The sequence below is a fragment of the Lathyrus oleraceus genome, chromosome 5, assembly GCF_024323335.1.
Source record: "Lathyrus oleraceus cultivar Zhongwan6 chromosome 5, CAAS_Psat_ZW6_1.0, whole genome shotgun sequence".
NCBI classification, from domain to species: Eukaryota; Viridiplantae; Streptophyta; class Magnoliopsida; order Fabales; family Fabaceae; genus Lathyrus; species Lathyrus oleraceus.
The window spans coordinates 241,179,763-241,207,638 of NC_066583.1; the positions used below are offsets into that span (position 1 = coordinate 241,179,763).

The window sequence follows — 27,876 nt, forward strand, 5'->3', positions numbered from 1 at the left end:
AGGTATTATATGTTTGGTTCCATATTTGAAGTGTTCGATGACTACAAGAGTTTGAAGTACTTGTTTGATCAGAAATAGTTGAATATGACACAGAGGAGACGACTCGAACTTCTGAAGGATTATGATTTTGGATTGAGTTACCATCTGGGTAAAGCCAATGTTATAGCCGATGCGTTGAGTAGGAAGTCGTTACATACATCGATGTTGATGGTTCGAGAATTGGAATTGATTGAGAAATTCAAAAACATGAGTTTGGTGTGTGAAGAGACTCCTGATAGTATGAAGTTGGGTATGTTGAAACTGACCAGTGGTATTCTTGAAGAAATCAGATAAGGTCAGAAAATCGACTTGGGATTGATCGACCAGTTAGTGTTAATCAATCAAGGAAAAAGAGGTGATTTCAGGATCGACGAAAATGGTGTGATGAGATTCAGAGATAGGGTTTATGTACCATATGTGCTAGAACTTAAGAAGCGTGTTCTAGAGAAAGGTCATATGAGTCGTCTGAGTATTCATCTCGGTGCTACTAAGATGTACTAAGATTTGAAGAGAATGTTTTAATGGTCAAGAATGAAGAAGGAAGTAATTGAGTTTGTCTACACTTGCTTGACTTTCTAGAAGTCGAAGATTGAACATTAGAAGTTGTTGGGTCTAATGCAACCATTAAGCATTCCTAAGTGGAAATGGGATCTCATTTTTATGGATTTTGTGATGAGTTTTCCAAAGACGATAAAAGGATGTGATTCCGCATGGGTTATTGTTAACAGACTGACTAAATCAGCTCATTTTATTCTGATTAAGATCAATTATCCTTTGTAGAAGTTAGTTGAGTTGTATATTGAGAAGGTTGCTAGTTTGCATGGTATTCCTTTGAGTATTGTTTCAAATAGAGATCTGAGATTCACATCAAGATTTTGGCAGTGTTTGCAGAAAGCCATGGGTACAAAGCAGAAGTTGAGTTCTGCTCATCATCCACAGATGGGCAGTTAAACATACAGGACTATCCAATATTTTGAGGATTTGATGAGAGCTTGTCTTTTGGAACAGGGAAGTAACTGGGAAAGTTACTTAGCGTTGGTTGAGTTCATTTACAATAACAGTTTCCATTTGAGTATTGAAATGACACCGTTCGAGGCGTTGTATGGTAGAAGGTGTAAGACACCTTTGTGTTGGTATAATTAAGGTGATAGTGTTGTGCTTGGACCTGAGATTGTTCAGCAGACTACTGAGAATATCATGATGACCCAAGAGAATATGAAAGCTTTATAGAGTCGACAGAAGGGTTATCATGACAAGAGGAGGAAGGCACTTGAATTCCAAGAGGGAGATCAAGTGTTTTTGCGAGTTACTCTAGTAACTAGTGTTGGTAGAGCTTTGAAGTCTCTAAAGTTCACGCCGCATTTTATTGGTTTGTATCAGATTATGAAAAGAGTAGGGGAAATGGCCTACTTAGTTGCCTTACCATTGTTTCTTTAGAATATTCATGATGTCTTTCATGTTCTCAACTGAGGAAGTATATTCATGATCCGTCTCATGTGATTCAAGTGGACGATACGCAAGTTAGAGAGAACTTGACCATTGAGGCATCTCTTTAGAGAGTAAAGAATCACAATGTGAAGCAATTAAAAGGCAATAAGATTGCACTGGTGAAGGTGGGTGGGGAGGACCTGGAGGTGGAAACATGAATGGGAGCTGGAGAGTCTGATGAGAGAATCGTAACCGACTCTGTTTCCTTCAGGTAATTTTCAAGGGAAAAATTATCTAACTGGGGGAGAGTTGTAACATGCAACACCCCAAAATTTTAATTATTTTATTTTGAATTATTGGTGATTTGTGATGATTTTCGGTGTTTTATTTAATTATTAGATGTTGGTGCGATTTAAAATAAATTATTTGAATATGTGTTGTTGGGGTGTGGTAGAAATAGTATGGTGCGATGAGACGATAGAGTAAGTTAGAAAATGATTATAATAATTAGAATTTTAATTATTATTATTAATAAAATAAGAAATTGGAGAGAATAGGAGTCTGGAACAATTGTGGAATTTTAGGAGAGTTTGTGGTAAGAAGAGGGAAGCTAGAGTTAAATTGGGCAAAAATAATAATTAAGCAAAAGTAAGGAGATTACTATATATTTCAAACGTTGGGAGAGAAGCTAGGTTTTTGGGAGATTTTATCAGTACGTGAGATTGGAGCAAAAGAGGCAAAGAGGGAGAGAAAAAGCTTGAGGTTAAAGAACAAGATCGAGGGCTTTTGCTAGAGATCAGGTAAGGGTGGAAACTTGTTTCAATAATCAGGGGTGTGATAGAAGGGTAGAATGGAGGAACTCTTAACCTCCTTAGGGTTGGGTGTTTTGATTCATAATTTTGAATTATGATGCTATGATGGTTGTTATATGATGATTATATGATGAATTTTGTGTCCCTTATGTGCATGTATTTTTTCTATTTTGATGATTGAACATATATCCACCATTGTTGCAATTTTTCGAAGGTTTTAGGCATAATCTTAAAATTATGATTAGATGATTCAATTATGTTAAAACTGTAAATTAACTTAAGATAATTAGAGTATTGCATGAGTTGTAATTTTATAAGCGTTTGGATTTTTACAGAATCGAAATCGGAGGTTCGGAAGGCATCCAACAATTAAAAATACAGAAAATTCTGCATTATGCCAGTCACGACCGCGCTCAGCGCTGGAGCCTCTTTTCGTGTTTTTCGATCGAAATTGTTTTGCCCATAACTTTTGATCCGTAAGTCCAAATCGAGTGTCATTTGAAGCGTTGGATATCTGAAATAGAGGGATATAACTTTGTTTCAGGGATAAAATAATTTTTTTGATTATTTCATGGACGTTTTTGGGGTTGAAGAAGATGAAAATTGTGTGGGAAATTTTAGAAAAACAATAACTTTTTAGTAACGCCTTTGTGCACAGTTTTAATCATAACTTTCAACTCGTGAATCATTTTGGGTTGGAGTTTGAAGCATTAGAAAGCTGACTCTCAAAGATATAATGTGATAGTGATAAGTGAATTGATTGAGTATTATTCATATGTCTACTATGTTGGTGATGTTTTGTTTATACGTTCGGTTAATGAATTGTTGACATATCTTAACGATTTTGGTCATAACTTTTACTCCGTAAGTCCAATTTTGATGTCGTTGAAGCGTTAGAAAGCTAACACTCAGACCTATAACATGGTAGTGATTATTGATATGTTTGTATATTATTCACATGCCTACTATGTTATTAAATGTATTGGTTTATACGTTTGGTTGATGAATCGTTGCATTGCTATAATATTGTGGTGTGATAATTATGTTATTATGTCGATGATGTTAAGATATTGATGAGTTGCTAATGTTTGTTGATATTATTCACGTGGTAACATGAATTAATTGTTACATGATGAATGGTGTGATGCATAAATGATAAGATGTGTGTGGGGATCCTTTTGGTGAACCTTGTTGTGTTAATGCATGTTATTTGAGAGTCATGTATCTTAGTGTATGGGCTTCGGTCCAATTTTGGTGAGCCTCGATCCTATGGTAACGGATCGGGTGCGAGTAGAAAATTCCTATTTTGGGGGATTAGTGAAGCATTACCTATGGTGATTGTAATGATTTTGGTGTACTCTGGTTCCAAGAGGGAATTGATCATATGGTGGGGATCATGGAGTGAGATGAATTTGAGTGTTCATATTTGGTACCACATGCATGTCGAGTAGGTGTTAAGTATATTGTATAAGTGATGCATTTGTATTGGTTGTTATTGATGTGTTGTTGGATGAGATGTTGTTACATATGATGTTAATGATAATTGAGATGTGGTTTTGTACGATGTTGATGATAATTGAGATGTTGTCGTGTATGATTTTGATTATGATTTGGATGTGAGAATGTGATATATTTTTATGCGTGATTATGTAGATGTTGTACTTTATTCTTCATTCTATATCGTTTATTATTGACATGAATTCTCACCCCTTCTGTTTAAATGTTGTCTTTACATGGGTATCGTGCAGATACTTAAGAGTAGCATTGATGAAGTAAGTGGAAGGTAGCTCTTGGAGTGACTTCTAATAGTTTGTCGTTTTCTTTAGTAGAGTCTTGCTCTGACCATGTAATGTCGGGCTGGGAACGTTTACTTTCACTTCTTATGTCATGTTTATGTTGAAGTATTATAACGGATGTAGTTGTTGTGCTGATTTATTTGAACTCTTTATTTGTTATGGAAATTGAAGTTTAGACTAAATGATATGAGTTCAATATGAGTTTTAACTGCTTTAATTATGATTCCACTATGATGATACCCTAATTGAATGTGAGCATACGATGGCATGTGTTTATGTGAAATTTTCAATTCGTGTTACAGAGAAAGATATATTTGATGTGAGTGGCACCCTTTGTGGTTGCAATTTTATTAAATTATGCATTGAAATTATATGCGGGGTTTAGGGTGTTACATAACACCCTAAAATTTGATTAATATATTTAATTAGATTATATGGGCTTTTATTTAATTAAATAGTATGTGTTTCACGTTTAATCAAATATATTATGGGTTGTATGTGTATGTGGAGCATGGAAGGGTGTAGTGAGAGTTTTGGTGGGTGAATAGAATAATTAAAATAATTAGAAATAATTAAAATGGATAGTAGTTTTTAATTATATAATTAAAATAAAATAGAAATAAAAGTTTTGGGTGAAAAGTATAAATAAGGAGAATTAAAGGGAATGGTGAGGAGTAAGAGATAAGTTGGTCCTCAGTATATTACCAAAAGATTAAATTAGGCTTTTGAGCTAAAAGGGGATTAGAGACCTAATCGTTGTCAGTACGTGAAATAGAGCTTTGAAGAGAAGGGATGTTAGGGCTTGAAGAGGGAAGAACAAACCATCACCAATTCATAATTTTGCTAGGAATTTGAGGTAAGGGGGAGAAAGCACTTCTATATGGGTGGTTTGCATGAAAGAATAAAGAAGAAATACCTTTACTCTCTTTAGGGATTGTATGAATTTTGTTATGACTTGTTGTTATTATATGTTGTTCTGAAAATTGATGATTAAAGGTGTGTTCATCTAATTTTCATGGTTGAATTCATGTGTATATATGATTATGTTTATGTGCATATGTTTGTATGCCATTGTTGAAATTTTTGAAGGTTTGAACATAATATGAAATTGATAAAATTGATGAACAAATTGTATAAAACTATGATTTAGTATGTTATGATGATGTTATTTTATATGGTATAATTTTTTAGGCGTGTTGGAATGATTGGGGATCAAAAATAGGAGTTCCAGAGGACTCTCATGGCTGAAAATTGTATTTCTTCCTTTTGGTGCAGGGTGACAGGTGTCGGCCAGATGACAGGTTACTCACTATGCACCTTAAGATCTCCAGGCTTCAGCGTTATGGCGGGGAGACCGTCATGATCTCCAGGCTTGTCTTTCCAAGTTTATAGTCTTTATAATGACAGTCTGTGAGTTTCAAGCAGGTGATGGGCGTCACCATGGCGACGGGTTACCCTTCATGATATCACAATGGGCGTTTTCGTCCCTGTTGAGTGTTTCGAGCTGTCAGTTCAAAATTTCAAGGTTGTTTTGCAATTTGGTGGGTGTTTAGTTATTGTTGGCCTGTATCGGTGTTGATTAATTAATTATTATGAATTTAATTAATTAATTATGTACGAATTATTGTTGTTGAATGGTAATTTCCTTGCTTACATGTTGTCGTCTATGGTGTAACTATGGTATGAGATACATATGGTGTTGTTTTGTGTTGTTACATGTTGAGAACATGACTAGTATTGCTATTGAAATGCAAGATTATATTGTGATTAACTATGCATTGTTAGTCTACATTATTGATATTATTGATGGATAGTAATTCACAAGTGGGAATTACTATTGTGTTTTCATTGCATGTTGTTTATGGTTAGAAGAAGGGGGCATACGCATTATTGTTGTTGTTGCATTGATTTGTATAGATATGCATCATGGTGTCGTGTTGTTGAAAGAGACATGTTCGCTAGTTCAGAATAGGGGACTAGTGGCTTGTCCCAAGCTCAAAATGGGGGCTTGGAGCTCAGAAGGGTGGGCTCATGGGTTCAGAAGGAGGGACCCAGTTCTAGAGAGAACCAAATGTTGAGTTGGTACCACATGCATAGTATCATATTATGTCGTGAGTCGCATTGCATACATATGTGCATATTGTTGTGGAACGGGTGTGAGATTATGGTGATGTTGGTTATGTATTTAATGTATGACATGTTGTGTGTTTCTCTATCTTTGCATTCTTTACATTATTTGTATCAAAGTTTATTTCTCACCCCTTTTGCTTAATGTTATCCATCATGGACATCTTACAGATACTCATGTGTAAAGTTGTTGATGCGTGCAAAAGGTGGCTTGTTGGAGATATTCTTCATTTTATTTATTTCTTTATCGCAATTTAATGGTTTTAGTGCTCTGGTCTTTTAACATCAGGAACGAGGCATTTGTTATATTTTGAGTTAATGTTGAATTTGGTGTTTTAAAGTTTAATAATTTATTTATGATGTTTAAAGTGAAGTTGCTATGGAATGATTTTATGTTGTGTGTTGTCACAAGTTTTTCATGAGTTTTTGGTGTTGATCGTTGATGACACCTTAAATTGTCGAATTAAATCTTTTATATAAGTTTTGGAGTTTCGGGTTTTACATATGACACAAGTACTCTGGCAGATGCCACTCTAGATGATCTTTAGACTATTAAGGCCATTCTTCAAGGGTTTCCGTTGGCCTCAGGCCTCCGTGTGAACTTTTTCAAAAGTTCTTTCATCGAGGATGAATAATGATAAGGATTTTTTAGATCTTTCTTGTAAGTTTCTCCACTGCAAGAAGGAGTACCTTCCTTTTAATTACCTTGGGCTCCCGGTTGGAGCTAATCCCCTTCTAGCCTCTACGTGGGATCCTCTAGTTAATCTTATGCTTAGAAGGATTCTCTCATGGAAGCACATGTACATTTCTATGGGTAGAAGAGTGGTTCTCCTTAACTCTGTCTTTAATGAAATTCCTATCTTTTGTGAAGATGCATGTCAAGGTTTGGAAGAAGTTAGTGAAGATCCAAAGAAGGATTATTTTGAGGGAGAAAGGGGAATCCAAGATTTATGTCAATTGGGTGGATGTTTTCAAGCCTAAGAAATCAGGGATCCTTGGTGTTCGTGACTTCGGTTGGTCAACTTGGCTCTTTTGGCCAAGTTAAGCCGGCAACTACTTTCAGGGGCTTCTAGTATTTGGTGTGATATTCTCACCGCTAGATATGGGGTTTCCTATATGTCTACCATCATGGGAGGGAGAGTCAGGTGTTTCCGGTCGGCCTCTTTGTGGTGGAGAGGAGTTTCCCTCCTTGAAGGCAAATTGGATGATTCTTCGGATTGGTTCAGGGATGGCCTTTCCCTGAAAGTTTGCTCTGGTCTCCTTACCTCCTTCTGGGAGGATAGTTGGGTTGGGAATATTCCCCTTCATCTTAAGTTCCCTAGACTTTTTTTTCTTTCTATTTTTTATTAGAGCTCCAAATTTATGGGGGAGGTCGGGAGATGGGAAGGGGAGAGTTGGATATGGGATCTCAGGTGGATGATTTCTCTTTTACTATAAGTTAGATTTTTTTAGCGATCTTTAGTCTGCGATCAGAGACATACCCTTTCATATGAGAGTGATGTCTGAAGGTAGCGCGAGTCAAGTGGTGATGCTTATTTTGTGTCTTCTGCTTATTCCTATCTTTTGGCTTGTTAGATCCCTGCTGACCATCCAATCTCCCTCGTTGGGTTTGTACTCTCATATATTTGGTGTATTTGGGCTCCCTTTAAATTTAAAGTTTTCTCTTGGAACCTCCTTTGTTCGTTGTTCATTGATTCATCCTCTCATCTCTTTGTGACTTGTGAAATTTGTTAGATCCCAATTTTGACCCTAAGATCCCTCATGCTATCTCATCATTTGCATTGGCTTTGAGATCACACCATGGCATCCTCCTTACCCCTCATCCATTGGGTTTGCATTGGGAGAGATCACCAAGCACATTTGATTGTATCATACTTTGTTTTTCATTATTTACTAACCAAAATACCAAAAATATGTCTATGTATAACTTTGTTTCTTTTGTAGGTAGTGTGTGCATCCACCAATGCCTCATCAAGCTCACAATTAGGGTTTGAGACCCTCAATGCAAGGAGATTAATCAAGAGATGGTTCACATTGTTTCTAGACATCATATATGGGTCCTTATAATCTTCACTTATCATTTTGATCAAGAAACCATCAAGCGTTTGAAGCTTGTTTGCCTTGGAAGCCCTAATTCATCTGCGTATCTTATGTGACTTCCTCAGCAAGCTGATGACACTGAAATTCACCGTATTTTCGACTCCGGTTTCGCATGCATTTTAGTTGTTTTATTGTTATTTTTTGATGTTATTACTATGTTTTTCTTTGTTTTCAGGTTTTCAATCTAATCGGAGCCCCGATCAAGAAAAGGAGCGAAAATGAGCTAAAAAGCCAAAAAATCAGCATTTTACACTTGTGGCTCCCACTGTGGCTGGCGTCATGGGTCCAACCATGACGTGTCCTAGTTTAACTTCTCCTCAACTGCCACATCTCCCACAATCTCCACTTGGGCGCCACAATTTACTCCTATGGCAGGCGCCATGATGTTGTGGCGGGCGCCACAAGAACAAAGATGTTTCCCTCCCAAATTCAAACTTAGGGGCATCCTTGTCATTTCCATTATTTTCCTTGCCTATAAATAGAGTCTTGATTTCATTTGTTTCGGCATCCAAACTTAGTTACAACTAGGCATATATCAGTATTGTGTAAAAGTGGTACTCGCTTCACATCGGAGCGTTGCCACAACTGTGTAATCGAGTCTGTAATTGAGTTTGGAGCACTTTGGAAGGAAGTTAATCCTGCCTCCATTTTTATTTTCGTTACGCACTTTATTCGACCCTCCGATTGGATCAGGTTTTATTGCTTTACCTTTTCCTACTTTACTTTCTCGCACTCGCACTTTACTTTATTTATTTCCCGCACTGCCTTTACTTTGTTTACTTTCCCGCACTCGCACTTTACTTTATTTATTTCCCGCACTGCCTTTATTTTGTTTACTTTCCCGCACTCCCACTTTACTTTATTTATTTCTTGCACCACACTACTTTTATTTAATTTCCCGCACTCGCACTACTTTTATTTAAATTAAAATGCATCTTTACTTTACCATGTCTAGCTAAACCTATGAAGGTTAGAATGTAAGGATCGTAATTGAACCAATAATCCGTACAATTGTTCGTAGAAATACATAAGGGCTATTTTAATTTTCAACTTAAGTTTTCCCGCACTTAATTTCTGTTGGGTAAGATCGAAAGTCGTCCAACGTCTATTTAAACTTAGTTGTTTTTAACTATTTCAAATACAGCGAAAGCGCTTTGTTAGTTCATTAGGAGTTTTTAACTTAAAAAGAAAAGTGATTTTAAAACTATTTTCGGACGCGTTTATAAGTTTAGAGTCTGGTTCGTGAGAACCTCTTTTTGTTAAGGAATCCAGGTCAAAATACTTTTCAACTTAGTCAAGATACTATATTTCTTAAAAATAGGTTTACTACTCTAACGGAATGCGCGGCTTTTTATAAGGGACAATAAGAGGGTTTGATTAGGGAGTACAACTCGGTTCTGAATACGCGAAAGTGACAGTTCCCGTTAAATTGGTTCTTTTCAAAGTAGGAAACACTGCCCATAAGTAATTCTATTAGCAAGTACTTGGATTATTAATTGATTATGTGAATTACATTTGAACCTGTCTTCATTAATTGAATTTAATTTAATACTTTATATTTCATTGTGCACTCTTAAAAACCCTGTTTCGATTACCTTAGATAAACACCATAACAATAGATAACAATAGATTGACATTTGGTCTCTGTGGATTCGACAATCTTTTATATTACTCTGACGCGTTCGTACACTTGCGAAAAACAACGCATCAAGTTTTTGGCGCCGTTGCCGGGGACCAATTTCGTCAAATTTCGTACCCTGTTGTTATATTGTTTAGACTTAGGTTGTTACCTGCCGGTCAATGTGAAGGACTCGTAGCACCGGAAGCTTAGTATATCCTCTGGCGGAACCTGAACGTTACGCTCGCACACGTTTATTTTTCCATAGATTTAGGAGAGTTATGGTCGAAGATCAAAACCAAAGACCTCTTAAGGACTTCGCCCAACCATCCAACGAAGAACCTAGTTCTAGTATAGTAAACCCAACCATCCCAGCTAATAATTTCGAACTTAAACCCTCCCTGTTGCAACTAGTGCAACAGAGACAATTCACAAGTCTCGCTACTGAGAACCCAAACCAACATTTGAAAATCTTTCTCCAATTAGCAGACACTTTTAAAACCAATGAAGCTTCTTCTGAGGCATTCCGTTTAAGATTATTCCCTTTCTCCCTCAGAGATAAAGCCCTAATATGGTTAGATTCCCTTCCACCCAATTCCATAACAACTTGGGACAACCTTAGAAAAGCATTCCTTGCTAGATACTTTCCCCCAAGTAAGACCGCCGTTCTTCGAAACCAAATAACCAGATTTACCCAGAATCAAGGAGAATCGTTGTTCGAAGCTTGGGAGAGATATAAAGAGTTGTTAAGAGCATGCCCACATCATGGTTTAGAAAATTGGTTAATTATTCAGACCTTCTATAATGGACTTCACTATAACACTAAGAGGACCATCGACGCTGCCGCAGGTGGCGCACTGATGAACAAACCTTATCCTGAAGCTAGTGCCCTCATCGAAGATATGGCTCAAAACCATCAATCATGGGGAGTCGAACGATCGACAGTTGAGAAGAAGGAAGCCCAAGGAGGAGTACATGAGTTAAGCTCTATAGACATGATGCAAGCTAAAATGGACGCGTTGGCCCTCAAGGTTGAGCATATGTGCCTAAACCCGAATACTATAGCTGCAGTTTCGTCGGATTGTGATATATGTGGAACCAAAGGACACCAATCTGCAGAATGCAGTCTCTTAAACAAAACCAACTTTGAGCAAGTGAACTACGCCCAAGGGAACCCATATTTGAATACCTACAACCCTGGATGGAGGAATCACCCGAACTTCTCCTATAAGAACAATAACCCTATCCAAAATATTGCACCTCCGAGACTAGGTTACCAAGCCCCAAGACCAAATCAACCTATGCAACCTGTCCCACCAAAACCGAGCCTTGAGAAATTTATGGAAAATTTTATCACTTCTCAAACCCAACAAAACAAAGAGTTCATGAACCAGAACATTCACATTAACGAACTGATTACCCAGTTAGGAACCAAGGTTGACCAAATAGTTACTCACAATAAGATGCTTGAAACCCAGATCTCTCAGGCAGCTTTAAACCAAGCCCCCCAGACTACGCCTGGAGGACAGTTCCCTGGACAACCTCAACAAAATCCGAGAGGATAAGCCAATGCTATTACCCTGCAAAGTGGGACCGCTTATGATGATCCATTTAACTCAAGATTGAGTGAACCCAAAACTTCTAAGGAATATACCGAACCCACGGACGAAGTAAAGGAACCAGAGGAATCTGAAAAATAGGAAGGTCAAGAAAAAGGAGAAGAACCTAAAGACAAAGCTTATGTATCACCCCCTCCATACAAACCACCGATACCATATCCGTAAAGACTCAAACAGACCTAGATCAATAACCAGTATCAGAAATTCATTAAGGTTATAGAAAAACTTCACGTAGAAATCCCTTTCACAGAAGCCATCACCCAAATGTCGCATCCGCGAAAAACAACTGGCGGGCTAAAACAAAACAAACAGAGCCGCCACCGTGCGTTATTTATCCCAAAAGAGGGAAAGGAAACGCTCGAAGTAAACCTAGAAAAGACATGGTCTCGCGACCAAAGAGAGATGGGATCGGGAGTCGGTTATGCGAAGGGAAGGTATTAGCACCCCTACGCATCCGTCGTACTCGACGGGATCCACGCTCAAAAGAATAGAAGAAAGGTTGCTAAACATTGCTCAAAAGAATGCACACACACACTGGAACCAACACAGGTGGGAGAAGAGGGGAACGGGCTCGCTAGGATATCGCATCCTATGCCTACGTATCTCATCTGGAATGAGAATCAGAGCTACCGTAGTTCGGCTCACGCACGCCAAACAAAACCACACACAGGAAACCGACTGCCAATCGCTGGACTTATGTCAGACTCCACACAAACAGGCAAACATGGAAACCGAATGCCAATCACTGGACTTACATCAGACTCCGAACCAACAAACGCACACAGGAAACCAACTGCCAATCGCTGGACTTACGTCAGACTCCACACAAACAAACACCAATAGGATACGGATTGCCAATCGCTGGTCTTACATCCATCTCCTAACACACACGAGAAGGTTAACAAACAAACAAGTTAATAGGGAGTCTGGAACTCGAGCCTAGCAACTGTCAAGCAAACACACACAAAAAAGGAAAAGGGTGCCCGGAGAGATCTCGTACGACCTCCTGCCTACGTACCTCATCTGGTATGAAGATCAGGGCAACATAGTTCCCCTTAACAGGGGAGAAACTTTCTCCTAACCAGAGACCGGGAAATGACAAACTAGAAGGGAGACTGACTCGAGCCTAATAGTTATCATGCAATCCACAATGGTCCTAGGTTGAGGTTTCTATCTAACTTGCATAGGCAGCAAGCTATCCTAAACAACACAAGCAAAGCAAACATACACACAATTAGCACACACTATATACAAACAAAGTGGGCTCACACAAGGTTAGGTTGTGAAACACAAGCCAACTGGAATCGGGTGTAGTTAGCTCTTAACCCTAACATTGAGAGTTAGGGTGAAGCAGATGAAATGGGAAGTGAGGGTAAGACCTCACAGCTCTTATCCCTGGCCTGGGAGAGCTTCAGACAAATGAAAGTGGGAGTTCAGAAAGTTGGAACTCTTCTCCACATATGACTGACACAATAAAGATCTTGGGTTAATATCCACAATGCATCAACACAAGGTGTGTGAGCAAAGTGGATGACACACTGAATAGTAGGAGATGGACTACACATCTCTTTTATCTGCCAATTGCCTTATCAAAGGACTTTTCCTGCTTGGCACAAAAATAAACATACACAAGCATTGCCTCTTAAGGAGGGCTTCAGACAGGTGCCTACCCAAGTAACAGGACAGGTCTTCCAGACTACATGAAGTCAGAGAGTTATACCTATGTGGTTAAGCAACCAAGCAAAAGCAAGTTCAAATTGAACTTAAGCAACTTATGTACCTGTGAAAACATCAGACCAATCAGTTAAACTGTACAGACAAACAGACAATCATGAATATCAACAGTCAAACCCAATAAGCAAAGGCATAAGCCACAACTCAAGCTCAAATGAGTTAACAACCCTACAAAACACACAATGTTAGTAGTCAAAAGCAAGCATCAAATGCTCAAGTGAGGTAGCATCATGAACCATATAACATGGATGTTCAACCTGAAATCAAAGCTCAAAGATGAGACAAACCACTAGGTCAAGGCCTAGGGTCAAAGAGGGAGAAAAAATTCAAAACAGAACATGAAAATTGACATGAATCAACTTCAATTAATTGAGAACATAATCCAAAAGGTCTCATCTCAATATCATTCACCAAATTCATTTCATGAACCAAATATGGCAAGGTATGCACATTGTAACCACATTGTGACATCAGAATGAACAAATGCACAATAATTCCAAAATGATTCAATTAATTGTGGAAAAATTCATGGGTAAACAGAACATACAACATTATCATCACACAAAAAAATTAGAGCATTTGGACAACATTAGACATGGTAATCAAATTGCATAAGGCAAGGCAAGCACAATCAAGCACATATGTGACACCAAATAGTACACCAACTTAGCACAAGCCTAAAACAGAAATGAATCATGGTAAAAACCTCAAACCAAAGCCAAAACAACCTTCAACATGTCTAGAATTAGTGTGCAAAATTTCATATCCATTAGACAAAGCACAAGCATTTCACAAAAGATTGAAGTTCAAGACACTTCAAAAGCTCACAAATGACCATCCAGAATGAATAAATCTCAATCAAATCAGAAATGAATCCAAAAATTCCAAAACAAATCATGAGCGTTCACAATATTCATATCAAGCACCATACAAAAAATCAGAACATTTGGAATTCATTTCGCAAGGCAAATTGATCAATCAAGATGAACACCACAAGGTGTGACACAAATTGTCACACCTAACTTAGAAAAATCATAACTCAGCAATGGCAATTGATAAAAATGCAAACTCAACACCAAAATGTCCAGCGAGATGTCTAGTTTCTACATGTAAAATTTCATGAGCATTGGATTAAAATTGAGCATTTCACAAATAATATAGCAAAGCAATGTCCAAAATCCACACATGTAAAAGAACCCTAGCACAAAAAATAAACCAGCCATGCACAATTTCGGGAAAAATGTCCATAAAATACTAGGCACAAAATGTGACCTAATGCAAAAAACCACATCAATTTTGGAGCAATATTTAATTTGTTATGAATTTTGAAAGTTAGAGAAAAAATAAAAAAACATAGGAAGCCATGCATGAACATATGGAAGGAAAATTGAAAAATCAAAGAAGCATGTGAAAAAAACACCACCGCCTGGAATCGAACCAGGCGCGTTTTCAAAATGGAAATTGGTGCGCTGCATGGCAGTTTGCATGGGCCAATAGGAAACGAGCCCTAGCGCGCCTCTAAGGGAACGGTTTTGAAACCGTGGCCTAAAGTCCTGTATCTTCTTCTTCATCAACCCCCCCCCCCCCCCCCCCCCCCCCCCGCGTGAACAGTAAACCAATCATGAACATGATGAACGATTTTCTCAGATTTTAAAATTAATCATATGGATAGCTAGATCTTTCAATGTATAACAACAATCTACAATCAACTAAGCCTAAAACATCATAAACAATGAGAATCGATCAACTTAAGTTTCATGCATAGAACTTTAATCCATCATAACTTAACGAATATTGCATGGAATCGAGTGGTTCAAAGCTCAGATTAATCACAACAAAGAGATCTACAAGAATATATCAACAATTTCATGAATTAAAGAGATCGAAAAAGTGACCTCTTGAAGAACAGCTTAATGAAATCACGTGTTCCTGGCCGTGCAATGCTTCAATCTTCCTCTAGCAAGCTTGTACAAGTGTTTGGATGAATGCTTGAGGTCCAATTGGTCTTGATTCAACAGAATTTTGATTCCACCATTGATGAACTCAAGCTTTGGATATGCTTCAAACTACACGAAATCACTTGAATCTTGGTTCAATCTTGCTCCATAATGATACTAGATGATGAATTGATCAAGAAAAATGCATGAGATGTGAAGAAATTTGGAGAAAAAATGAGAGAGAATTTTGAGAGACTTTGAGAATTCTAGATCTAGAATTGGGAAATGTGATGTATTCTGTTATGATTTGTGTTATATATGCTTCACTAATCATGATTAATTAAGTTAAACCAAGTGTTAATGCAATGGATTAATTTTGGAGGTGTTTTGTCAAAATTGGAATTTCACCTCTATGCATGGAAATCATGGTGAATAGTGCACAAATTTGGATTGGATTTTACTTAAAAAACTGTTTTAGAGCCAATGGAAGTGATGCCATGTCCAAATAATGCATACATTTTGAATTTCATTTTTCCCTCCAAAAATCAATTGAATTTCCAAATATTTATGTGAATGGAATGCATGCCATGTAATGCCAATTTTGGAAACTAGAGGTTAAAAGGAGAATGTTGCAAAAAGAGCCATCTCATTTGGACTTATGGTTTGAAAGTTATGCTCCTTTGAAGTTCAATGTTCACTTGGACAAGATTGATCCATATCTCTTCAACCATACATGATAAATCCATGATCTTGGACTTTTTGGAAATGGGAGAACAAGATCTAAAACTTTCATGTTCAACAAAATTTCATTTGAAGCATTTTTGATGATGTAATCTTGAGTTGAAAATCTTTCCATTTTTGGCAATTTCAAATTACAGGTCACTTACTATTTTTGGAAAGTTTTGTCCTGACTTTATTTTCTTCAAAGTTGATGTTTGAAATGTCAAATGAGACTTGTTTGAACATGAATGAAGTATTTCTAATCACTTCCCACCTCCAAATCCAACAGTTGACTTGTGGTTGACTTTTGTAGTTGATAGATGACCTGGTCATGCACAGATGAACTTAAGCCTCAATCTCTTGATGAAATGGCTCCAAAATTAAACCCTAGCTTTCACAAACTCATTAAAACCATATGACGATCTCCAATCTCAATGAAGACCTCATCTCTTTGAAGAACCCTGATTGGCACAATTCAACTGATTAGGGTTGACCAGAGGTCAAAACCCTAATCCCAAGGAATCTGATCAGGCATAATGAACCTCTTGGTGATGATAAGACCATGATGATGGTGATGTACCATTTCAACCAAGATGATACCCAATCTCCTTGAGGAACCAAGAAACCCTAATTGAAGCACAAACCTCCAGATGGCTAGTGATCAATTCATGAGACCCTCAGGCTTGCATCTCTTAACCTCTCCATCTTCTGAGAAAGACCTAGGAGGATGACTTGCTCATTGTTTCCAGATGATATGCAAAAATGTAACATGATATGCAATATGTAATGACTAATGTCCTACAAAATGAAATGCAATATGCTAAGCTAGTCCCAAGAGAGGAGGGCAAATTTTGAGGTGTTACAGCTGCCCCTATTCAATCCACTGTGAACCTGTTGATATGAATAGCCTCGGCTTTCAGATGATCAGGATGAAGAGTGATTGAATACCAAGAACAGACGAACAATTTGCACTCTGATGGGAAAATAATTAACAATGCCTGTCAGAATCGGCGAAGAAGCAATCTCGAAAGAAGAATCCGTCTGGTACGGAGAAAGTCGGCCTGAATACCGAGAAGAAACGTTGACCTGAATACCAAAATAAATGGTAACACAGGAATAACCATGGCCTGAACACCACCTATCCGCTGGGGGTTATTATTTTTTACTTTTTCTTAAACCCCGGAACTTTCTGATGATTTCCTCTTTTCGTTTTCTTGAACCCCGAACAAATATTTTCTTTCGCGCAGATGATCCCCGATCACGGCATTTGAACCCCGACAACTTCATAGTACTCGTGCTTGCCAAACAATGAACCCCAGTCTCCATTTGAACCCCAGTCGCCTGACGATAACTTGTGATCGCCATTGTGAACCCCGTTCTCCAGAAAACACCCTGTGTCTCCCTTTCTCCATTTGGACCCCGTTCTCCAGAAAATGTCGCAACACTTCCCTTTCTCCATTTGGACCCCGCTCTCCAGAAAATGCCCGGCATCTCCTTTTCTCCATTTGAACCCCGTTCTCCGTTTTCTTGTGATAATTCCGCTGGCAACGTCGGAAATAACACCAAAACACCACTTTGATGGCGACATATCAGAGGGTACACCTTCACAAAAGGAAGGTAACATGTGCATCTCTTCCTTAGAAGACACCCATAACGACCTCTGTTGGCCTCAGCCAAAGTCTAAGGTGACACACGAACAGAAGATAATCCTGAGGACCTCATCCCGGATATAATCTTCAACTCCAATCTCCATTTGAACCCCGCTCTCCAGAAAATGTCTCAACACTTCCTTTTCTCCATTTGGACCCCGTTCTCCAGAAAATGTCTCAACACTTCCTTTTCTCCATTTGGACTGTATTTTCGCACTGATCGCGTAACGTCCTTTGATTTTATTTCCATCTCCGCCCGACGGAAAAGTTTCCTCCAGTATCGTACTATTGGGGAACATTGCTAACTTGACGTCATGATGCTAAACTCCTCAGAGTAACATCTCCAAATTCTATCTCGCACGACAGAAATTTCCTCCAGTATCGCACTACTGGGGAATATTGTTGACCCAACACCACGATGCTAAACTCCTCGGAGTAACATCTTCACCATCCGGCGAAACCAAATCTCAAGCGGTAACCATGGCTCGAGTAACTGATACTTGCAATGCTGCTGATTTTCCAACTAGCAAAACCACTCCTCAAACGGTAACCACGGTTTGAGTAGCATCTTCACCCACTGGCAAAACCAAATCTCAAACGGTAACCACGGCTTGAGACTAGCTTATGCTTGCAATGATGATGCATGACTTTTTTCAGCGTAATGCTCCATAATCATGGAAATGCTACGCGATTTATTATGCAATATGCTATGATTATCTACATGATGAATGCATAAAAAAGTATCCCCCTCAAGGGACTCTCCTGGGGAGCTTGAGACACTCTGCTGAGGAACTCGACAACACTCCAACCTCCACCCTGCTGGGGAATAACACTGCTGCTGGGAAATATGCCACCCTCACCAGGGAAAACCTCCTCTGCACCCGATCCGCTTGGGGACTTCGCTGGGGAAAGAACCACCAACGCACTCTGTGGGGAAACCAACAATCTCTGACTTGCTGGGGATACAACAATCCTGACTCTGCTTGGAGAAACCACTACCAATAGATACCTCCGCTGGGAAACAGCAACCTTCAGGCCTGGCTGCTGAGGAAACACCGATCTCCAACCTGCTGGGGGAGATAACCATCCCGACCCTGCTAGGGAAAACACAGACCTTGAATTTGCTGAGGAGGTAACAATCCCAACTCTGCTTGGGGAAACCAGGAAAGTCTGGTACTGAACACCTGTCGACTCGCCGAACCATGGCATTCATCATCCAAATCCACTGTCAGCTTTCCAATTTCGAGAACTCCCAGACTTGTCTGGACTTTTCTGATTCATCACCTTGTATTCTCGACTGCTCCGCCCTCTACAGAGAACAAACTCCTTATATTGGTACAAACTTTCTAATCCTCCGATTTTGAAGAGTCTTCTTGATTAATATCCAAGATCGTCGTACGTCTCGCCGTCTTTTCACCATTTCTCCATCCATTCGTCCCTAAACGGACTCCTCGGGGATCTTTCGTCAAAAGCTTCCACCTCACAACCTGCAAGTGAGTGAAAATATCTAACAGTACCTGCAAAAGAGATCGTTAGATAAAACCGTGCCCCAGGCGTGCCAAATTTCAACACCTAGGCCACTCAACCTTCCGAATAAGATTTCAGTCTTTCAATCTTATAAACATGCATTGGAAGGGACCTGTATGTCTAAAAATGCAACGATTCTTTATCAAAAATAACTGGATGTTTTTGCAATCAAAGCGGTAATGAAAACAAAAACAAAATTATTTGACTGAATATGCATTTTATTGAGTGAAAAGTGTTTGGCTCATAACTGAGCAATACAAAGGAAGCAATTCCTGAAAAGAGGTAATTGCGCACAAAAGGAAAAATCTATCCTAATGGCAATGTGAAACCACGATCTCATCGAGTTCCAACTCGGTTACATCCCATATGTCCTCAGACTCTCCGTGCTTTCTGCCTTCTGAACAAGACGCTTCCGACTGATCCCTGTCGGGGATTATCCATGTCATAACCAAAGCGCAAACAATCATGCCAGACGCAGTTGTTCGTTTCAAACCCTCTTTTGCCTGGACCGCCCTTTCGGGTTTTCAGTCCACCGGGATACCCTTTTTTGCCCAAGCCGCCCTTTTAGGTTTTTGACTTGCCGGGTGTACAGTTTCTTTTCTTTTTATCCCTAATTTTTGCCCGAACCTTTTTCATCATTTTTTTTCGGCTCGCCGGGATGCCCATTTTTGCCTGGACTATTTTATTCTTTTCGTCCAGCGGGTCTCTTTATATGAAGTATTTTTTAACTGCGTCCGCATTCACAGGGGATGGAAAATCCTCGCCATCCATGGTCGTTAACAACAAGGCTCCGCCAGAGAAAACCTTCTTGACCACGAATGAACCTTCATAATTGGGTGTCAACTTGCCCCTACGATCATTTTGAGGAGGAAGGATCCTTTTCAGCACCATATCACCTACGTGATACACACGAGGTCGTACCTTTCGGTCGAAAGCACGCTTCATCCGCTGCTGGTACAATTGCCCCATGACAAACGGTTGCCAGCCTCTTTTCCTTAATCAGGCTCAACTCTTCATACCGAGTCCTTACCCATTCAGCCTCTTGCAATTTCACGTCCATCAAGACTCTCAAAGAGGGAATTTGAAACTCAACCGGTAACACCGCTTCCATTCCATACACGAGTGAGAAAGGCTTTGCCCCAGTAGATACACCGAGGTACAATACCCAGGATACAAGCTTCATACTTGCCGCATTATCGGCGCATTCAAATGTTAGCCTAGCAGCACAAGGAATGTGGGGTCCTTTCGGCGCAATCAAAACGGTACCAACTCTGTTACCATTCACATAAACAACCCCATCAGACATCAGAATCCGTTCGGATTCAGGGTCAGGCCCCTCCTCCGGGATCGGTTCCTCACAATCTTTTGATTTGAGCACCTCGAGATGTCCTCATCAGGGAACTCAAACTTCCTTGGTCGATAATCCTCAATGGGTTGCTGGGCGAGGTAATCAGACAATACACTCCCCTTAATTGCTTTCTGCGAGGTATACTGAATATCATATTCAATCAAAATCATTTGCCCTCTTGCAACCCGTCCGGTCACTGCTGGCTTCTCAGATATGTACTTGATCAGATCCATCTTGAAATCCACAAAGTGGTATGAACCAGCATATACTGTCTCAGTCGGCGAACAGCCTATGCCAAAGTACAGCAAGTTTTCTCGAGCAGTGAATGTATTGTTTCACAGTCGATAAACTTTTTGCTAAGGTAAATTACATGCTCTTTTCGACCAGACTCGTCATGCTGACACAATACGCACCTCATAGACCCCTCGAGGGCTGTCAAATACAGAATTAACGGTCGTCCCTCCACAGGAGGCATCAGAATCAGAGGTTCCTGCAACTTATTCTTTTATCTTTCAATGCCCATTGGCAATCATTATTTCACCTGACTGTTTGATCTTTTCTTTTCTTTTCTTTTTTTTTCAACTTGAATGGGCTCACACGTGGCTGTTAGATGAGATGTGAACCATGAAATGTAGTTCAATCTACCTAAGAGACCACGAACCTCTTTTTCTGTTTTCGGTTCAGGCATTTCTCGTATTGCTTTTACTTTAGCAGGATCAACCTCGATTCCTCTTTCACTTACAATAAGCCCCAGCAACTAACCGGACCACACTCTGATAGTGCACTTATTCGAATTCAACCTCAGTCTGAATGATCTCAACCGATCAAACGACTTGCCCCGGTCAGCCAGATGCCCCTCTTCTGTTTGGGACTTTGCTATCATGTCATCAACATAGCATTCAATTTCATGATGAATCATATCATGAAACAAAGTCACCATGGCTCTCTGATACGTGGCACCGGCGTTCTGCTTATCTAGAGGACAGTCTTCTCTCCATGGTAGCTTGTGCACAACGACATCGGTATCCGACCCTGGCATATCCTGACACGACCAGGCGAAGGTATCCACATGCTCTTTCAAAAAGGCTACCATTCTGCTTTCGACTCGCCTCTGAAGCGGCCCCAATTTTCACTTCCTTTCTGACCTCGGCGGCGCTTGGAATAACAATCTTGCATCGCTCCTCGTGCGGTTAAATCACCTTCTCCTCTTATTTCAACAACCCGGCTAATTCCAGCAAATCACAATCTTCTTCGCCTTCCTCTTCGGCATGATAGATCGGATTGTCGAAGTCATACAGAGGTCTAACCGACTTGTTATCAACGAGATCAGGAGAATAGTTTTTTGAAGTCGGCACGAGACAAATCAAAAGGGGAAAAATGAAAACAAACATTGCCATTTTTATTTATTTTAAAACTGCACAAATAAATGAAAAACAGGGAACACCGCTTTTAATGTGAAAAACATCCATTTATTAATGATGCAAAATGTTGCAAAATGAAACACATGAGGTGACCCTTACAATGGACCATTATGTTTCGGGCAAAACGTATGGCTTTCATGCAAACAGAATTGAAAAACAGAAATATTACTCTTCCGGATGAGTGACAGTGATGATCTTTGAGGCCTTCCAGTTCCCTGGTACGCACGATTTTATCCACGACTCAAGCTCGCGGTCACTGTCGGTCTCTTCACCCACTGTACAGGCGTGACCTGGATCCAACATTCCAGCACTGATGAACGGGAACTGTTGACGGCGTCTTCTGATTTGTCTAGATGACTCTTGATCTGGCTTATAGCCAACCCCGAACATATCCGTCTTCACCACAATGTCTATGATCTTTCCCCAGCCTAGGGTTTCTCCGTTCTTCACCACTTCTATGGCCTGCTTATAAGAAGAAATGGACAGTTTTTTCTCTTTCTCAACACAAATGGCATTTTCTACCTTGACGGTCTCAACTGCCTGACATGGTGTTTCAAATATTTCACTGTCCCTTTCTACCTGCTTGAACGATGACAAGTGGCTGACAAAGATGTCCTCCTTCCCCCAATCAACTTTCTCAAATCGGAGACGTCCTTCATCCATCATTCTTTGAATCGTCTCCCTCAGCATTACACACCCATTTGTAGTGACGGTGCAGGCAGCACAACGATTATCACAACCAGGGAAAACTCCACTCTTCATCAAATGTCTCTTGACCACAGACATTGGAGTCCTCAACTGGTTCACATCTGTCACCTCTATTTTTCTCTTATCCTCTGACATCACATTCACCCCCATAGGGCCATGCATCGGCGTGGGATTAGCATTCACATTTGGAGACGGTGCAAAGTTGATTGCCTTAGAATCCACCAAGTCCTGGACCACATGCTTAAAAGCTTTGCAATCCTCAATGTGATGTCCGGGTGCACCGGCATGGAACTCGCACCTGACATTCTCATCGTAACTTGCAACCCTCTGATCCGGTTTCCCTGGAACCAATGTCCTTGGCTGCACCAACCCAAGATCCTTCAACCTTTTAAACAGAGAGGCATAAGTCACGGGCGGCTTATTGAAATGACGATCTGTCGTCCTTCTTCTCACTTGGCACCCGGCTTTTTGTACTTTCTGTAGAGGTGGCTGCTGTTGCTGTAGTGCAGATGAATTATCAGCAGGAATAGTCACTACAGCAGCATACGGGTGGTAACGATCCTTACCCCTTTTGGCATGCACATCCAATGATTCAACATCCTTCCTGTGCTGACTACTGCCAGAGGGCTTCGTTACTCCAGACGACAGAGCATCTCCCTGGATTTCCCCCATTCTCAGCCACTGTTCAATCCTCTCCAACCTCTCAGCGATTGCTTTCTGCCCCAAGGCGAGCCCTCGTACAACATTGGACAACTCCCTCATCATTTCTTTCAATTCGAGAAGGTCAGCGTTGGGGAGATTCATCATTCCTGTGTCAATCAAACAGGTTAGAAACTGACACCTGCAAAACAGAAGACAAGTTATTATGATTCATGCATGAATGCAATATCTATCCATATGAGGAACACTTTGTGCTTTCGATCCTGGTTTCATCGAGACAGATAATAATTCAGCAGCAACATTCTGACATCAATCGTCTGATTTTGCCATACAGAGCAGGAAGTTATGATTTAGCACAGATATCACCCAACCATGTGTGTGTTGTGAGTGTGCACAGATAAGCAAATAAAGCTTGAAGATCGATCACTGAATGATAATAACCCCCGTATATCAAAAGTGCACCATAAGTGCAAGAGTCATACATCAGGCTGATACAAGTCAAATTACAATTCCATGGAATCGGAAAGAAGATACAAGCAAGTGAATTCCGTCAACAGGCCTGACGGTAATCCACACAAATGATAACAAAAGACTACACTGAAGAAGGCCCCACTGAAGGCTCCGCATCATCTACCATCTTGGCAAACTTCACCGCGAACCTAAGCTCAGTGTTCTCCTGCTGCAATCTCCCTATCTCCTTCTGGTGAATCTTCATCTGTCTGAAGTAATGATCTCTCTCAGCAATGTAGTGATCTCTCTCAGCAATGATCTTCACGTTCTCAGTTTCCTTAATCTTCAGCTTTGCCTCCCACTCGGCGATAAGGGTTCTGACTCTGTCTTCCCTCTAATCCCTCACAAGGATTTGTCTCCTCTTCTCATCTTCAATGACCTTCGAAGCTCTAGCCAACCTCTCCTTGGTGATGTCGTGCTCCCTCGTGGATGACTCTAAAGCTTGGCTGACCTTGCCATAATAAGCGGTATCTATCTCAAAGCGCTTCACCACAAGAGCATGTCTCTTATCCTGGTCTTCCATTTTCCCTTTGATTTCCTGATTAGCCATCTGAATTCGAGCAATACTCATCTCCAACTCAGTCTTCTCTGCTTGCAGTTGATCTCTGGCTTTCTTCATCTCAAGGAACTCTTCCATGCTGACAGAAGGACGTGGCCCCTCAACCAATGGACACCAAGGATCACCCCCAGGAAATGGTAGATGTGTGAGCTCAATCCTCTTCCTAAGCCAATCATCAAATGGAGGAAAAGACCTGCTATTAACCTTACCAAAAGGAACCTTGCCCTTCCTCTGAATGTTACGCCATGCCCTAGACACTTGCCTCAACCGTGTCAGATTATCCTCAGCCGGGAATAAGAAAGACTCCTGAATCTCGCGCTCGAGAGGAGGAACCTCCATAGCAAACCCCACCTGTCTCCTAAGAAGCGTCGGGTTGTAATTAATGCAACCCTGGACTCCTATGAGAGGCACATTGGGAAAACTCCCACAACTGTAGATGAAATCTCGTCCGGCCATCCCATTGTGAGTCCAAGCTATGTCCTTGGCTCGCAAACCCATCAGTCTGATTGACCATTTGACAGTAGGATCAAGAGCGACAAAGGCACCCCTGGAAGGCAAATACCCCATGAACCACTTGTACAGCAACTGAGCACAACATCGGATCAGTCCCCCACGCTGCTTCTCGTTCCGATTATGGACCGAGTAATACACATCCCCAACCAGAGTAGGAATAGGATTCCTCTGCATAAACAATCTGATAGCATTAATGTCCACAAAGTTCTTCTGATTAGGAAACAGGATGGTCCCATAAATGCTCACAGCAATCAAGGCACAGACAGTCTTCCAATTACCCGCAATAGCATGCTCCTTGGCTTTAGCCTCCAAGAAACTCAGATGAAAACCGGGTAACTTTCCTTTCTCCTTCAAACCCTCCTTGGTCACCTCTGGGCTCAAATAAAGAGCACGAGAAATCTCAGCAATATCAGGCTCCCCCTTAGTGGCATAGAAAGGAATCTGATCTCGGATCTGAATACCCAGGATGCTGGCATAATCCTCCATCAAGGGCCCCAACAAGTAATCCGGGAACACGAAACATCTCAAATCCGGGTCATAGAACTGGAGAAAAGTATGGATGGCACTCCTATCACTGTCTGTGAGCCTGAAAACCAACTTTATAATACCACCATATTCCTCACGGAACATCCCCACATGGTCAGGTGTAATCCATGCTATCATATCTCTCAGCACACCAATCTCTGGGTCGAAGAAACTGTAGACAACATCGGCCTTCAAACCGGTCCTCATGTCTGGAACAAAGAAGTCTCTCAACCAGGATCTCGATCAAGAATGTCCCCTGCATATGGATAAACATGTGTTAGATGCAGATAAATGCAAAATGTGAATGATGCTGATGTATGAATGCAATGCACTGTGCCATCCTCCAAGTCATCTGAACAACCACTACACTGAGTTACAGCCTCTGAACGGATCACAACCATCTGAGGTACTGAATAACCACAAATCCGACTTGGGGTTCCGAAATAAACGGAACGGAATGATACATCACCATCACCACTGGTTGAATCTCTGAATAGATACCCATAACAATCTCCGAATCAGCCCAGGGAATCCTGAAATAAACGGATCCCCACTAATAAACACCACGGACAGAACTCCGGCGTCTCAGAAGTAAAGGTCCATAAATCTGACTTATAAATAGGACTCTGATCAATAATTGAACCATTAGTCACCATCAAAGTCACCATCAGAACATGCATCTGCAAGACTCAACCCTCCCCTCACAGGTGAATTCTAATCAGGTCATCCTAAGGCGGATAATGGTCTCGACAATCGGGCAAAGATACCCAACGGGTTTGCCCTTTCGGGTGTGCCGTTGTAGCTCTCTTAAAATCGTCTAAACCAAAGATCCGGGAAAGCACGGTCACCGAAGTCAACAGCTCTAAAGAGATAACTCAACCAAAGTGGAATACTCCACCCGGAAGAGCTCACTCAGAAGAACCTCGTCCAGCTTGTGGTATGTCACGTCGCAACAACATGCTGATAAAGCAAGTGAGGAAACGTGAGACCACACTAATCCTAGGTGTATACTCGGGCCTGGGTTTTAGCCACCACTCAGAACACCCACCCCAAATCAGAGGAACCACCTGTACAGAAGACAGCACAATGATAGTATGATGCATGCAGACATATATGCAAATATATACACAACATAATAATCATAAATGCAATAAATAACAGCACAAGCAACCTAACCTATCCTAGAGAGCACTAGGAGAGACTCGCTTAGGAAAGATGGACCAGCAATAGGTCAACTTCATATCCCCAGCAGAGTCGCCAGCTGTCGCATCCGCGAAAAACAACCGGCGGGCTAAAACAAAACAAACAGAGCCGCCACCGTGCGTTATTTATCCCAAAAGAGGGAAAGGAAACGCTCGAAGTAAACCTGGAAAAGACATGGTCTCGCGACCAAAGAGAGATGGAATCGGGAGTCGGTTATGCGAAGGGAAGGTATTAGCACCCCTACGCATCCGTCGTACTCGACGGGATCCACGCTCAAAAGAATAGAAGAAAGGTTGCTAAACATTGCTCAAAAGAATGCACACACACACTGGAACCAACATAGGTGGGAGAAGAGGGGAACGGGCTCGCTAGGATATCGCATCCTATGCCTACGTATCTCATCTGGAATGAGAATCAGAGCTACCGTAGTTCGGCTCACGCACGCCAAACAAAACCACACACAGGAAACCGACTGCCAATCGCTGGACTTATGTCAGACTCCACACAAACAGGCAAACATGGAAACCGAATGCCAATCACTGGACTTACATCAGACTCCGAACCAACAAACGCACACAGGAAACCAACTGCCAATCGCTGGACTTACGTCAGACTCCACACAAACAAACACCAATAGGATACAGACTGCCAATCGCTGGTCTTACATCCATCTCCTAACACACACGAGAAGGTTAACAAACAAACAAGTTAATAGGGAGTCTGGAACTCGAGCCTAGCAACTGTCAAGCAAACACACACAAAAAAAGGAAAAGGGTGCCCGGAGAGATCTCGTACAACCTCCTGCCTACGTACCTCATCTGGTATGAGGATCAGGGCAACGTAGTTCCCCTTAACAGGGGAGAAACTTTCTCCTAACCAGAGACCGGGAAATGACAAACTAGAAGGGAGACTGACTCGAGCCTAATAGTTATCATGCAATCCACAATGGTCCTAGGTTGAGGTTTCTATCTAACTTGCACAGGCAGCAAGCTATCCTAAACAGCACAAGCAAAGCAAACATACACACAATTAGCACACACTATATACAAACAAAGTGGGCTCACACAAGGTTAGACTCTGAAACACAAGCCAACTGGAATCGGGTGTAGTTAGCTCTTAACCCTAACATTGAGAGTTAGGGTTAAGTAAATGAAATGGGAAGTGAGGGTAAGACCTCACAGCTCTTATCCCTGGCCTGGGAGAGCTTCAGACAAATGAAAGTGGGAGTTCAGAAAGTTGGAACTCTTCTCCACATATGACTGACACAACAAAGATCTTGGGTTAATATCCACAATGCATCAACACAAGGTGTGTGAGCAAAGT

General features: G+C 40.8%; 1 non-coding gene across 1 annotated transcript; it reads right to left on the reverse strand.

Annotated features, from left to right (window-relative positions):
* Positions 1 to 10,585: 10,585 nt before the first annotated feature.
* LOC127090161 (small nucleolar RNA R71) lies at positions 10,586 to 10,692 on the reverse strand. Its single transcript, XR_007791690.1, has one exon. It is a non-coding gene; the product is annotated as a small nucleolar RNA R71 (small nucleolar RNA).
* Positions 10,693 to 27,876: the final 17,184 nt, after the last annotated feature.